Source organism: Pteropus vampyrus, unplaced genomic scaffold (assembly GCF_000151845.1).
Source record: "Pteropus vampyrus isolate Shadow unplaced genomic scaffold, Pvam_2.0 Scaffold387, whole genome shotgun sequence".
NCBI lineage: Eukaryota > Metazoa > Chordata > Mammalia > Chiroptera > Pteropodidae > Pteropus > Pteropus vampyrus.
The window spans coordinates 2,365,418-2,378,084 of NW_011889168.1; the positions used below are offsets into that span (position 1 = coordinate 2,365,418).

Here is a 12,667-nt window from a genome sequence, read left to right on the forward strand (position 1 = left end):
GGCCTGACTTCGACAATGCATGCTAATGTTAACTCTCTATCATAAAATCTCCTAACTAAAACTCTAGAGAAAATTTCCTGTTTGTGCCTCATGACGTGGTTTCTTAAATTTGTGAACAGTGTATTGCATTAATTCATTCAGACATTGTAGAGACTCTCTCTCACACACACACACACACTCACACAAACACACACACTCACCTCTCTTATCTTGATTTCTTCTGCAATATCAGGTTGCCACTTCCTATCTCACAGGACACTGTTCTGCAAAGGAAAAAAATTAACAAAATCAAAAACAAAATCCACCTGTATGCAAAAGTCTTGGAGTCCTATTTAGAGAAATGTGCCATATATCAGCACCATATCTGTTCTGTGAGGGCTGTGACATAATAAGATGACCATTCTTCTCTTTAATACATGAATGAAATTCTGTGAAAGTACAAAATATTCTTTGGTTTCCAGAAACACATGTCGTATATACTAATGGATCTTACAATGCTCATTCATTGACTAAATACAATGGGAGTTGTGAGAACTTTAAAGGTGGAGTTGTAGTCTCCTAGGTTTGGGAGGGATCTTAAAGATCATTCAACTCCACATGTCATCAGAGCAAACATTTAAAAAATGGGATATGGAGAGGATCAGTTCTTCATTAAATTAAATTGTATTCTATCTGGGTCTCTGTAAGTCCTCACATGCTCCTAAAAGAAACATAGAAAGGTCGTCCTTTCCTGGCACTACTCTAAAGAAGTGACAAATAGACCTCTTGGTCCATCCCTGTAAGAGGAGCTGGGCTGCCCAACTTCCGAGGCTGGGAACATGTTCCATTTCCCATTAGCTTGAGCTATGCCAGCATTTATTGAAGCTCTGAAGCTGCTATTGCTACAGAAGCCAACCAAGCAGATGAGATGTTGATATTCTTAATAATTTGAAACAAGTTATCTACATCAAATGAAGATTTTGGGAGAAATACACACTGTAGATTTCCTTCTAACCTAACGCTGAGTAACAGATCCTGCAGTTTAAGGTACCGCAACAAAATTCTTTTTCAGGTTTTTATTTATTTATTTTGTGTGTGTGTGTTTAGAAGAGTAACAGTCATGGGGATTTTCTTAAGATGTGAAACTTTGTTTTCAAGGTAAATAATTGACTAAATTGCCTTCATAAGTTTAAAAAAATCTTTTAAAAGGCCAATCTTGAAAGACTCATATAATTTTCCCTTCTCTCATAACATAACCTCAAATTATGAAATTCCATTTAAAGTTCTCTTTTCTTTGAAATCAATGAGAAGCAGGAAAGTGAAACTAAAACATTGGGGTAATTATGGAGCTTTTTCTAAGAGTGCAAAAAATCTGTATATATAAAATTTTTAAGTATTATAAATGTTTCAGAAGATTTTTTTTTTTTTGGAAAGTTCAACGAAAAGAAAATTTACTTAAGCCTTAAATCAAAATGCTCTCTGTATTTGCTTTGCTCTTCTTGGTTCTCTATAATCAAAATGCAATAGGCATAAGTTGTTGTTGTTGTTGTCTTGTGTGTGTGTGTGTGTGTGTGTGTGTGTGTGTGTGTGTGTCTGTGAATTTCTGCCTTGTAAATCAATGATATTGGTGACGTTTCTTATTTTTTGTATCAGGTTGCTTAATGAAAATACCATATATTTTAAGGGTTTGTAGCATGTTGAGAAAACAACGATTACTTAGATGCTAAATAACAATGTCTGCCCAATCCAGAGTTTTCTGCCAAATCCAGGAGTTTTAAAAAGACTTTTTAAAGTTGTCAAGGTGCATTAAACTTGGAATTAAAAGGTCACTAAAAGGTTCCACGACACTGAGATTTTCAATTAAGTGTAATTCACTTCTGGAAGACGTGTGGGTGGAAAAAGATAACAGTTCTGATTATCTGCATGGATATTCTTAGGAAATGATACAAGAGTGTTTGAGGGGGAAGGCCCTTTAAGATTAGAAATAACAACATAATGGTCACAGACACATTTATATACAGCCTTCATGATGTATTAAATATTTTAAATTACTTGCCACTACTGAAAAACCAGGATTGTAATCTAGATTTCCTGCTTCTCTTGAAGATCTAGGCTCCCGGGGCAGCGTTTCCTCATGGTGATAGCTAGCAGAAGTTGTTAGTGGGTATTCTCTTTAGGTAAGGTGCAAGCTTGCCATCTCACCAGTCTCCCTGGGCCAGCTTCACTGATTTGTATTTCCTACCTGACCCATGGGCTTGTGTGTTTGTGAACCTGGCTTGGTGTATGAAGAAATCTGGTCATTGCTTCTCTGGAAGTTCGGGAACACTCATTTCTGCTGATGGCTCCCTTGATTAGGAACCCTCAATCTTCCACATCCGGGTGAGAATTGTCTTGTCCTGAAAGCCTCTTGGGGAAATTCCAGGAGTATTTTAGTGAGACTGAAAGAGTTGAGAGGCCTCCTTGGTACATAGGAGGTACATAGGTACTACTCGACAAAACTGTGAGTAGGTCCTAGTCTTCAGAAGTCTTATCCTCCCTCATTTTCAAGTCAAGACTGGCCATTAGACAAATTTTGAAGTAGGTAAAGTTAATTTTCAGTATCCTCACTTTCTCCTTTTCTCTCCCTAGAGAAACTCATCCTTAACCAATCAGATGCCAACAAGGCCCTACATGATTTGGCCCCTGTCTATCTTTCCATCTTTATTTGCTACTTCTCTCTCCCTCTTTCAATGTGCTCTAGCCACTCTGACACTTTTGCTATTTCCGAACAGGCCAAGTAGGCTCCTATCTGAAGGCCTTTGCTCCTGCTATTCCCCAAAGCTAGAAAGCTTTTCTCATAAGCAGGAATATGGCTGGCTTCCTCACTCCACTTAGGCCACTACTCAAATTTCACTTTTCCAGAGTAACATTTCCTGACAATTGACAAAAATAGCCCATTCTCCCATCATAGCCTATCATTCTCTACTCTCTCATCCTGCATTATTCTCATATCCCTTATCACCAATCTAACACTCTAAATGAAATCCTCACTTTGCATGGTAGTGGGGGACTATAAAAATGGCCATGCAAGCTGAAACCATACAAGGTATTCTTAATAATAACTGGGGAAAATTATGATTGCTCCATGAATGACCATTAAATTTTTTGTCAAAACATTAAAAACTCTCCTATTGTTGATTATAAATGTATAGGGAAAAAACTTATAAAACAAATATTTATTTACTACTCTGTAATTTAAAACATTAGGAATACCAAAAGTAAAATGTTTCATTTCTTTATAGAAAATATCAATTAAGTAGACATTTCTCAAAAGAAGATATACAGATCACCAGAAGGTACATGAAAAGATGCTTAACATCACTAATCATTAAGGAAATGCAAATCAAAACACAATGAGATGCCACTTCAAATCCATTAGGATGGCTATTATTAAAGAAAAAAAAAACAGAAAAGAACAAGTGTTGTTAAAGATATTGAGAAATTGGACCCCTTATGTATTGCCAGTGAGATATAAAATGGTGCAGCCACAATGGCAGACAGTATGGAAGTTCTTGAAATAATTAAACATAGAATTATCCTATAATCCAACAATTCCACTTGCACTTTTAGGTATATACCCAGAAGAATTAAAAGCAGGGACTTGAACAGATATTCGCACTCGAATATTCATGGAAGCACTTTTCATAATAGCCAAAAGGTGGAAACAACTCAAATGGGATAAACAAAATATGGTATATACATACAACAAAATATCATTCAACCTTAAAAAGGAAGTAAATTCTGACACATGCTATGACAGGAATGAATCTTAAAGACATTATGCTAACTAGACACAAATAAGCTAGACACAAAAGGACAAATATTGTATGATTTCACTTACATGAGTTATCTAGAATAGTCAAGTTCATAGAGACAGAAAGTAGAATAGTAGTTACCAGGGGTTAGGAGGAAGAGAGATGGGGAGTTTGTGTTTAAGGGGTACAGAGTTTCAGTGTGGGATGATGAAAAAAGTTCTGGAGGTGGATGGTGGTGATGGTTGCACAACAGTGTCGATATACTTACTGACACTTAACTGTACACTTAAAATGCTTTAAATAGTAAATTTTATGTTATGTGTATTTTGCCACATTAATAAAAACTTATAAAGAGGAGTTTGAGCAATGTTTGCCTCTTTGTTCTCATTGTGAACTTTACAACATAGAGAGAACATTATTTATATTCCTTGGTGAAAATTCATACTCCTTTCTAAATTTAGATCAGCTTCCAACATTTTCCCCTTTGTGTTTTCAATGTCATGAAAAATCTCTGAGAGTTTTTTTAATGTGAAGTTGTTCACTGGCATGGCTTACACTGGGACATCTTCATCCTTTTCATCAAAAGCTATAATCACTGTTTTCATTTAAGCCCATAAATTTGCCTTCACTAAGTTCCTCTGGCTGCAAATCTAGAGCCTTTCAAACAGCTGCAGTGTGTCCACATTCCCAGTCAGATATTTCTATATCTCCATTTACCTGTGATTAGAAACTTGTAAAGTTACTTACAAAGTGCAATAAAAGTTCCTGACATGCCGTGTGCATACTACTTGATGGATGCTTGAATATTTTCAATTGTATGTCTTATTTCTTTCAAAATGCAGCTGAAGAAATTGCATGACATTCTCTTTCTCTGTCTTTCTCTAGCTGTAGCATCAATAGCCCATCTGTAAGTCCATCTAATAGGCTTTAAAAGTTGAAATAACTTCATGATCCATTGGATGGACTAATGAAATTGTGTTTGGTAGTAAAAAGTAAATTTTCACATCTCCATTTAAGAGAATCAGGGTGACCTGGAGTATTACCTAACAGTAGTAGAGCTCTAAAAGTTAAATAATCTTGCCTGCAGTATCTCCCTGTCACTGGGAGACAAGGAGGTAACACAACAACATGCTTTGCTGTCCTTGTGTGAACTGAACAACAGATAAGCAGTGACCAGTCACTGACTGACTTTGAAAAGAAGGAATGTAATTGGTCACTAACCGTAACATGCATTTCGTCATTTACATAGTGATTTGTGTACTGGAGAACTAGCAGTGAAATTTGTACTTGATGCAATTACTCATAATTAATATATATGGTGGTGACTGAAATTTGAACTGTGCTATTTGTGGGACTGTTGTTAACTAAATGATGATAACTGAAATTCATGTATATCATAACAGTGTAAAGTGAGGACTGTCTTTATGGTATATCTATCCATTTGCTTGTTGTGTTTCCCTACACTAGAATGTAAGCTTCATGGAATGGAGACTTAGCCTATTTTGTTTACAGTTATATTCCCAATGTCTAAAACAAATCCACAGTAGGGGTTAAACAAATACTTGTAGAAAAAAAAGGAAGAGAAAGAAAGAAAATAGAAAAGGAGGAAGGAAGGGAAGAGGGAGGCGAGATCAACTGTCATGTGCAAATGGAGCTCAGAGAAGTAAAATAACTTTCCGAAAGACACCCAGCTCTCTAAGGATCTCATTTGGGGTCTGACAAGTACTCCCTAACCTACATTGTTCCTCTTGCTCTTTCTTTCTCTTTCTCTCCAAACCTTCTTTCAGGCTATGCATTCACATAAAGATGTGACTGAAAACATTGTTAGGAGCCTTAATCACTTGATCTTTGAGGAGGGATTAGAGCTTTACTTCAGAAGACTACAGCCCTGTCCGGGGAGGTGACATTAGGGTCTTCCCAGACTCCTTAGTATCAGACCACAAAGGCTAATAATTCTTAGTCTATGTCAAACTATTTGCATTTTCTTTCCTAAATGTCCTTGTGTGGTGCTACAATCAGAGTGTACAGGATGCTTGGGTTTTTCTCTGAGTATCTCACTCCTCTGAATTAGGTTTCTAATTTACTCATGGGGCTCCAGTGTCCCAGAGCAGATAGGGCTGCCTGGCCAACTCAGAGGGGAAAAGACTGACTTCAGATGAAAAACTTCTGTTTCTGTGACTAAGGACTTAGTCAGCTACCTGGTATAGAATGTACTATTTTTCAGAAAGTAGATCTGGAGGAAATATCACTATTCTGGTTAAAGTAATAATTTTCAGTGCATTTTTTTACTCATTAAATTAAAAAAGAACGGAGTGCCAGTTTAACCTTGTGGTTGAGATTATAAACGAGAAAGGATGTTTAAATTGCCCAGGGAGGCCACCCCCTTAGTCAGAGTTTCAGAGAATTCCAGACTTTTGTGTCAATTAAAACACATTGAACTTCAACACCAAAAAGGCAAACAATGGTGTGTTCAGATATTTTCCCTTGCCCCTTCTGTTTTTGCTTGCTCTCTTGCTCTCTCTCTTCTTCTCATTCCTTACTTATTCCTTTTTCTTTTTTCCCTTTTTCTTTCTTGTCTTTCTTTCTCTTATTCTTTTTCTTCCTTCCTTCCTTCCTTCCTTCCTTCCTTCCTTCCTTCCTTCCTTCCTTCCTTCCTTCCTTCCTTCCTTTCTTCTTTTATTTTCCTTATAAGAATAGAATTACGTAAGTAATTAATTGGAAATGACCTCAACGTAATTCTTCTAAGGTTTTAAATGCAAGTTCTATATCAATAATTAACTATATATTTTCTTTAATTTTCAGATCCTTTGTTTTCCCTTTCATTCCCTATCTTCCTCCCTTCCACCTGTACCCTCAGATCACCATGATTTGGAACTCCTACGAATGGTTTGAACCTAGAAAGAACAAGCTTGACTTCCTTAGGGGAGAGTTGCAAGGGATCAATGGTGCCTGAGCCTCTTCTTAGATGCTCTTGCAGAAAGTTTGGTGAAAAGAATTAGTTGGCTAGAATTAGTCTTTGGTTTGGTACACTTCCAACATCTGTGCTTTTTCTGGTTGCCATTAGCATAAATATTTGAGAATCAACAACTGAAAGAATTTGAAAAATGTATTGACTGAAGATTCTTGTCACAGACACTCCATTTCAATTGGCATCTTTCACTCTTTAAAAGGTCTCTTATTTTAAAAATCACTTTCTTCTTTCATCCTATTAAATTTCAATTATGTTCAAGCCCTGTAGGGAGACACAAAGATCAATAGGACACAGTTCCTATCCTTACAGATGAAAACCATACAAGGAGATAAGATTCAGGCTGGCCAAAAGCTAAATAATAACACAGGGATAAAATAATAGTAAAAGAAAACATTGAATAAGAAAGGACCCACACAGGCCCTGTTTAATTTTCAAGTTGCCATTACAGACTGAATATGCCAAAGTAGGTGTGAGGTAAGAGGAACACCTTGGTTTTTGTGGTTAGGAGAGGATGCAAGAATGGAGAGAGGTTTAAAGCAAAGATGCATATGGAAGGAGTTAGAAGACAGAGTTACAGGGGAAGGCATTTTAGGTGAAGTATATAAGGACAAATAAGGCCACCATGTGAAGTTGTGCAATGCACAATTCAAGTGGTTGTCATTCACATCATATTCTCTGTTTAGAATGCAATCTGTGTGGCCATTGGTAGCAATCCTGGGACAAAAGTCTAAGAGATATCCAGTATAGAACCTTCTGTGGTGATAAGAAGTAGACTTGCTATCATGATGTAAGTCCTCAGATGGGTGGGACTGAGTCTTTTGCCTTTGAATCTTCAGAGCTTTGCACAGTGTCTAGCACATATTAGGTACTTGATACATGTTACCCAAATGAATAAACTATAACTCAGTCTTGTCCAAACCTTACCAACTTGTTTGTACAGATGAGGGTGAGGTCACAGAATGAGAATATCTAATATTTCTTTGATAATTTTGGATAATGTTGGGCCTCAGCCCCAGAACTCTCCCTCTCCCAAGTCATTTCAATTACTTCTAGGACCTTAAGGGGTTTTTTATATGTGATATGCACTATTCTCTCTTATTCTTCCATTCTGATCTTTATCCAATATTTTGAAAAGGGAAGCACCTCAGTCATGCCCATTCAGCAGAGCCACCACCTCCTCTATGAGTATGATTGTATTTGCCCGGGTATTTATCTTTGGTGTGCCTGAAGCTGCTATAGTGGAAGTTATGATGGTGTCATGGTTCCTTCTGACTCCTGGGTTGAAGCCCTATTAATTCTATGGAGAAATGGAGAGAATGGCCTTTTGCCTTCAGGGGTCATACACACAGACATCAAGCTACATCGCACATCTCATGCCTGACACAGCCCTCAAAACAATTTCGTCAACTTCTGCCTGTGCCAATATTAGCGGAAGATAGACACCATTAAGCAACTTCTACTCACTGTTTGTTTGGCTAGAGCAAAAGGTATGTCCAGGTGAATGGGGCCAAAAGTTGGCCCCAAGGGAGACTGAATTAAACAGTGAAAATAGATGAGTGTGAACCCATAAACATCAGTGGAACACCATGTAAAAGTTATTTGAGGAGGAGCATTAAGAGGAGCCTTAAGCCTTTATCCTTAAGTTTGGAGAAAAACATCACTATGACTGGTTAAAGACGTAACAAAAGTCTAGGTAGAATAGGTCAGTAGAGTTACACAGACCTAGGTTTGAGTCTCAGTGACCTTTGTTAAGTTGCTTAACCTCAGAGACTCTTAGTTTTCTTATCTGTAAAATAAGTATACTATTCACTTCTCAGGATCTTTTGTAAGAATACTGTTCATCAAATGCTTAGCAAAAAAAAAAAAAACCTGGCATTTTTTAATAAAATGGCTACAAAAGTAGTGTATTATAAGATATTCACACTTCTAGGGTAATGTCTCATCAGAGGTCCCCAAAGATAGCTATATAAGTAAGCAAAACTGTAGAGGAGACAGTTTTATTTGGGGTTCCTTACCCTCTCATTTCCCAACCAATAGCCCAGATATTAACTAAGGAACTAGTTCAGTTAATTAATTCACATCCTGGTGGTAGTGCCTATTTTTCTTCCATAAAATCCAAAAGGAGGGAGGGTGAGGAGTAACTGGTGGTTCAGAGATCAGTAGCAGTTCGGGACAAGGGTGGTGGTCTTTTGAATGTGAACTCTTTGCCCCTAACCTTTTGCATCACATCCTTAAGGTGTCTTGTTGTTACTCAGAGTTTATTTTGGATACAAATGACTCAAAGCTTTTACTCCATTGAGCATTCTGTGCATTTCATTCAAAGAGTTAATTGTGAAAGACTTGCACTGAACATGTATAGATGTGGGCTACAGCTGCCTGTCCACCATCATTTTTAAGCACTCTTTTCCCAGAAGCAAGAAAACCTTGGATTCCAAGGCAGGCTTCACTTATCAAGAATTTCTAAATTCTTTAAAGATTAACTTTTACCTTATCAAGTACCTTCCAATTATTCTGAAATGGGTTACAACACTATCTCCTCTCAGGATTGTGTTTGCCAGTCTAAAGGTTCCTGAAGAGAGTTTACTATCGTGTGCTTTATTTCTGCTGACATAACTTCCACTAATATGAAGAAGAAAACTTTTAAAGTGTGTGATTGCAAATTCTGGCCATTTTTTAATCTATGATATATTTAAGAATCATTCATACTAGCTGGCACTAGAGCAAAACGTTTCTTGATGTCTTCTTCCCTGAAAGACACAAAAACCACCAAATCTTGTCTCAGCCTGAAAACTGAGTGATCGATCATGCCATAAGATATCTGACTCTGAAATAGAGGAATAAGATTGGATTAAGATTCAGGAAACCTGGGTTTCTCATTCTTTCTTCCCACATCTTGTAGCCTTGAAGAAGGGAGTTTCCAGGAGCCTCCTCACAATATATGACACTGACTGCTCACCTTGGACCATGAGAGTTAAAGAAGGGAAAAACTTACTAAGAGCTTCAAGCTAGCTGGCACTAACAGAATTGTCCACCAACAATGCTCAAATGTGTAGTCCTCATGAATACAAATGTTGTAGCCAATGTTTCTGACATTTTGGGAGCTTGAGAAGTGCCAGTCAGTTTCTGCTGTCTGAGGCAGAGCTTCCTCTGAGGAAGTCCTCCTGAAGTGGCAAGTGTTTTCTTTTCCACTGTTTGAAGGTCAAACCAAATCATTTCTTACTCAAATAGATCTCACTTTCACTGGCTCATAAAATGGCCAAGTTAGAATGTGTCTTAGTTGATGAAGTCAATTGAGGGTGTGAGGCTGACTCAGGCTTACCCAAGTTCCCCTGTTTATTCAGTACCAGGAATATTTAAATCAGAGCTGACTTTAAAATAGCAACTCTTAGAAAAAAGGCTCAGCTTTGACTCCTGAGAATTTTCTGTAGCCACCCTTCTTACTTTTTTGCTCCTGTGGTCACTGCTTAGAAATTCTATGATGATATATGCCTCATGTCTGATATTTTCACTTTCACTGATGCACATTATTATGCCACATTAAATTCTAAACTTCATGAAAGATGATGATAATGCCTTTGCTCATTGAAAGAATGTTATAGTAGAATTTTATCTCTTGCACTGAGATACTTAAAAACTGGCCTGCGTGAATATCTTTGATAAATATTTGAAATACAAAATTCTTCATTAAAGTTTTTCAGATAACAAAAATGCAGTATTATTTTCTTCTCATTTTATGAACTATGATCAAACCAATTTTGATCATTTAAAGTATATTACACCAATGACTCTCAAACCTCTCTCTTGAGGTCCAGTTAGTTGCTATAACTCTCCACATGAATGGTTCATGAAAATCTCAAACCCAGTAGGACTAAAAGATAATTCAAACCTATTTTGCCTTCTATCTCCATCTTAGTTAATGGCACAATCTGTCAAGTCTTTCAGATTGGAAAACCTAGAGGCATTATCCTCAAGTCTTCTCATTCACTCTTAGTGTGCACTTGGTCTGGATACTGCAGATTCTCCTGCAGAAACATCTCTTGGGTTAGTTCACATCCTCCCTGTCTTCCTTTTCTTGGGTGGCTTCAGCAGCCTCCTGCAAAGACCATTTGCTACCTTCCTCTCCTAGAGAGGCTGAGACCCACATCTGAACATGTCACTTCCCTACTCTGAAACTGAGGCTGTTGGAAGATTAAAATCTAGACTCCTTGGCCTGGCACTCACAGTTCTTAGCTTGGCCTCAACCACCTCTGCAGCCTAATTTCCTGCTAAGTCACACACCCCCATTCCCTTTGATTCCAGCCATGGTCAGTTTTTCACCACTCTAGAAATAGGACTGACTTTTTTACACACTCACTTTGGGTTAGCTCATTCCCTCTCTCTCAAATGCTTCCTCCCTCCCACCTCTGCCAAGCCAAATGCAGCTCATTTTTCAATACCCATGTAAAATGTAGCTTCCCAGGAGAGGCCTCCCATGATCTGTCCCCTTGCCCCACCCCAGGGTAATGACTCTACCCTCCACATTGCCTTAGTATTTTATTCAGACCTCTATGGCAATAGAACTCTTACCCACTATATGTGAGCACTTTTTAGGAGGTATTTTAACTTATAATTCATTTTATCCCTGGCACTCTGTAGCTTTTGATAAATGGATTAGTGGGTCGATGGATGGGTTGAGTGGTAAAGTTTAAATTTAGAAGAGGAGGCAGACATTGCAGAAAAAGTACAGTAAGAAAATGGAGAAAAGAGAAAAAGAAATCAGAAATCATTCTCCTTATTCATTCACTTCTAATCATTCAATTCACCCATTTTGCTTCAAGCAGTTATAATGGATATTAATTTTCTTAACAGCTCCATGCATTTGTATTTAAGAAGGTGGGAAATTAGGGTTTGTATTCAAGATGATGGAGTAGGAAACTGCTGTACTTGCCTCCTCAAAACTACATAAAAATTACAACTCAACTACAGAATACCATAGTTGAAAATTACCTGAAGTCTAGCTGAACAGAAGTCTTACTACTGGAGACACACAGAAGAGGGCACCTCGAGACTGGTAGGAAATGTGGAGACACAAAACGGGCTGGTCCCACACCCCATGTGGCGGTTGAGAATCAGGAAGGATAGCTCAGCTGCAGAGATCTCCCCAGGGGATAGAAGGATCTCAGCCCCACACCGGGCTTCGAAGCTCAAGATTCCAGTGCAGGGAAGAAAAGTCCCCACTACTTCTGGCTGTGAAAACCAGCCAAGATTGTGGCTGAGTGAGACAGAGGGCAGTTGGAGTTGCAGACATTTCTTTTAAGGGTCCTGTACACAGACTTACTCACTGATGGAATTGCTCACTCTAAGCTCCAGCACTGGGGAAGCCACTTGGGAGGTGCCAGAGACATACAAGGAGGACCTGAATTGTCTGGTTTCAGGGCAAGGGCTGGCGGGGCAGCTTAATCCCAGACAAAAGTGCTGGCAGAGGCCACTGTTCTTTTGTTTAGCCTGTACCCTGCTACCATACAGATGTAGGCAGCCAGTATATCTGAGTCTCCATCAATCTGGCTAACATTGGTCACCCCACCCTGGTGATTCCATAAGACCCTGCCCAATCCAACATGTGGGCCAATCCAAGGAACTTCCAGTGGCTTTTCCATACAAAAAACCGATCTAAGCTCATGGTGCTTTCCTAAAATCTCTCAAAGGTTCACAAATCCCAAACAAGCAGCACCTGGCCTCAGCATGCCCTGTACCTCTTGCTGAGCAGCCCCAAGGACAGCACTAGTAGCAGCCAGCCTTAGTTCATAGCTTGGCCTCTTGTAGCACCACCAAGCCAAGCACAAGTGGCAGCTATCTGTGGATTGCATGGTGGCTCATGCCAGATTGCCTTGGGCAGGGCCCAGGCTGCTGTCGGGCTTGGTCTGCAGCATGGCCCCTCCCAAGA

General features: G+C 38.6%; 1 long non-coding RNA gene across 13 annotated transcripts in view; it reads right to left on the minus strand.

Moving 5' to 3' along the window:
• Positions 1-12,667, minus strand: part of LOC105305443 — a 183,879-nt gene that overhangs the window by 52,764 nt on the left and 118,448 nt on the right. For 12 of the 13 annotated variants that reach the window (XR_002777200.1, XR_002777202.1, XR_002777209.1 and 9 more), the window contains one exon: positions 201-263. This is a non-coding gene — a long non-coding RNA (uncharacterized LOC105305443). The remainder of the gene's footprint in view (positions 1-200; positions 264-12,667) is intronic. The other variant, XR_002777208.1, reaches the window with a different exon arrangement.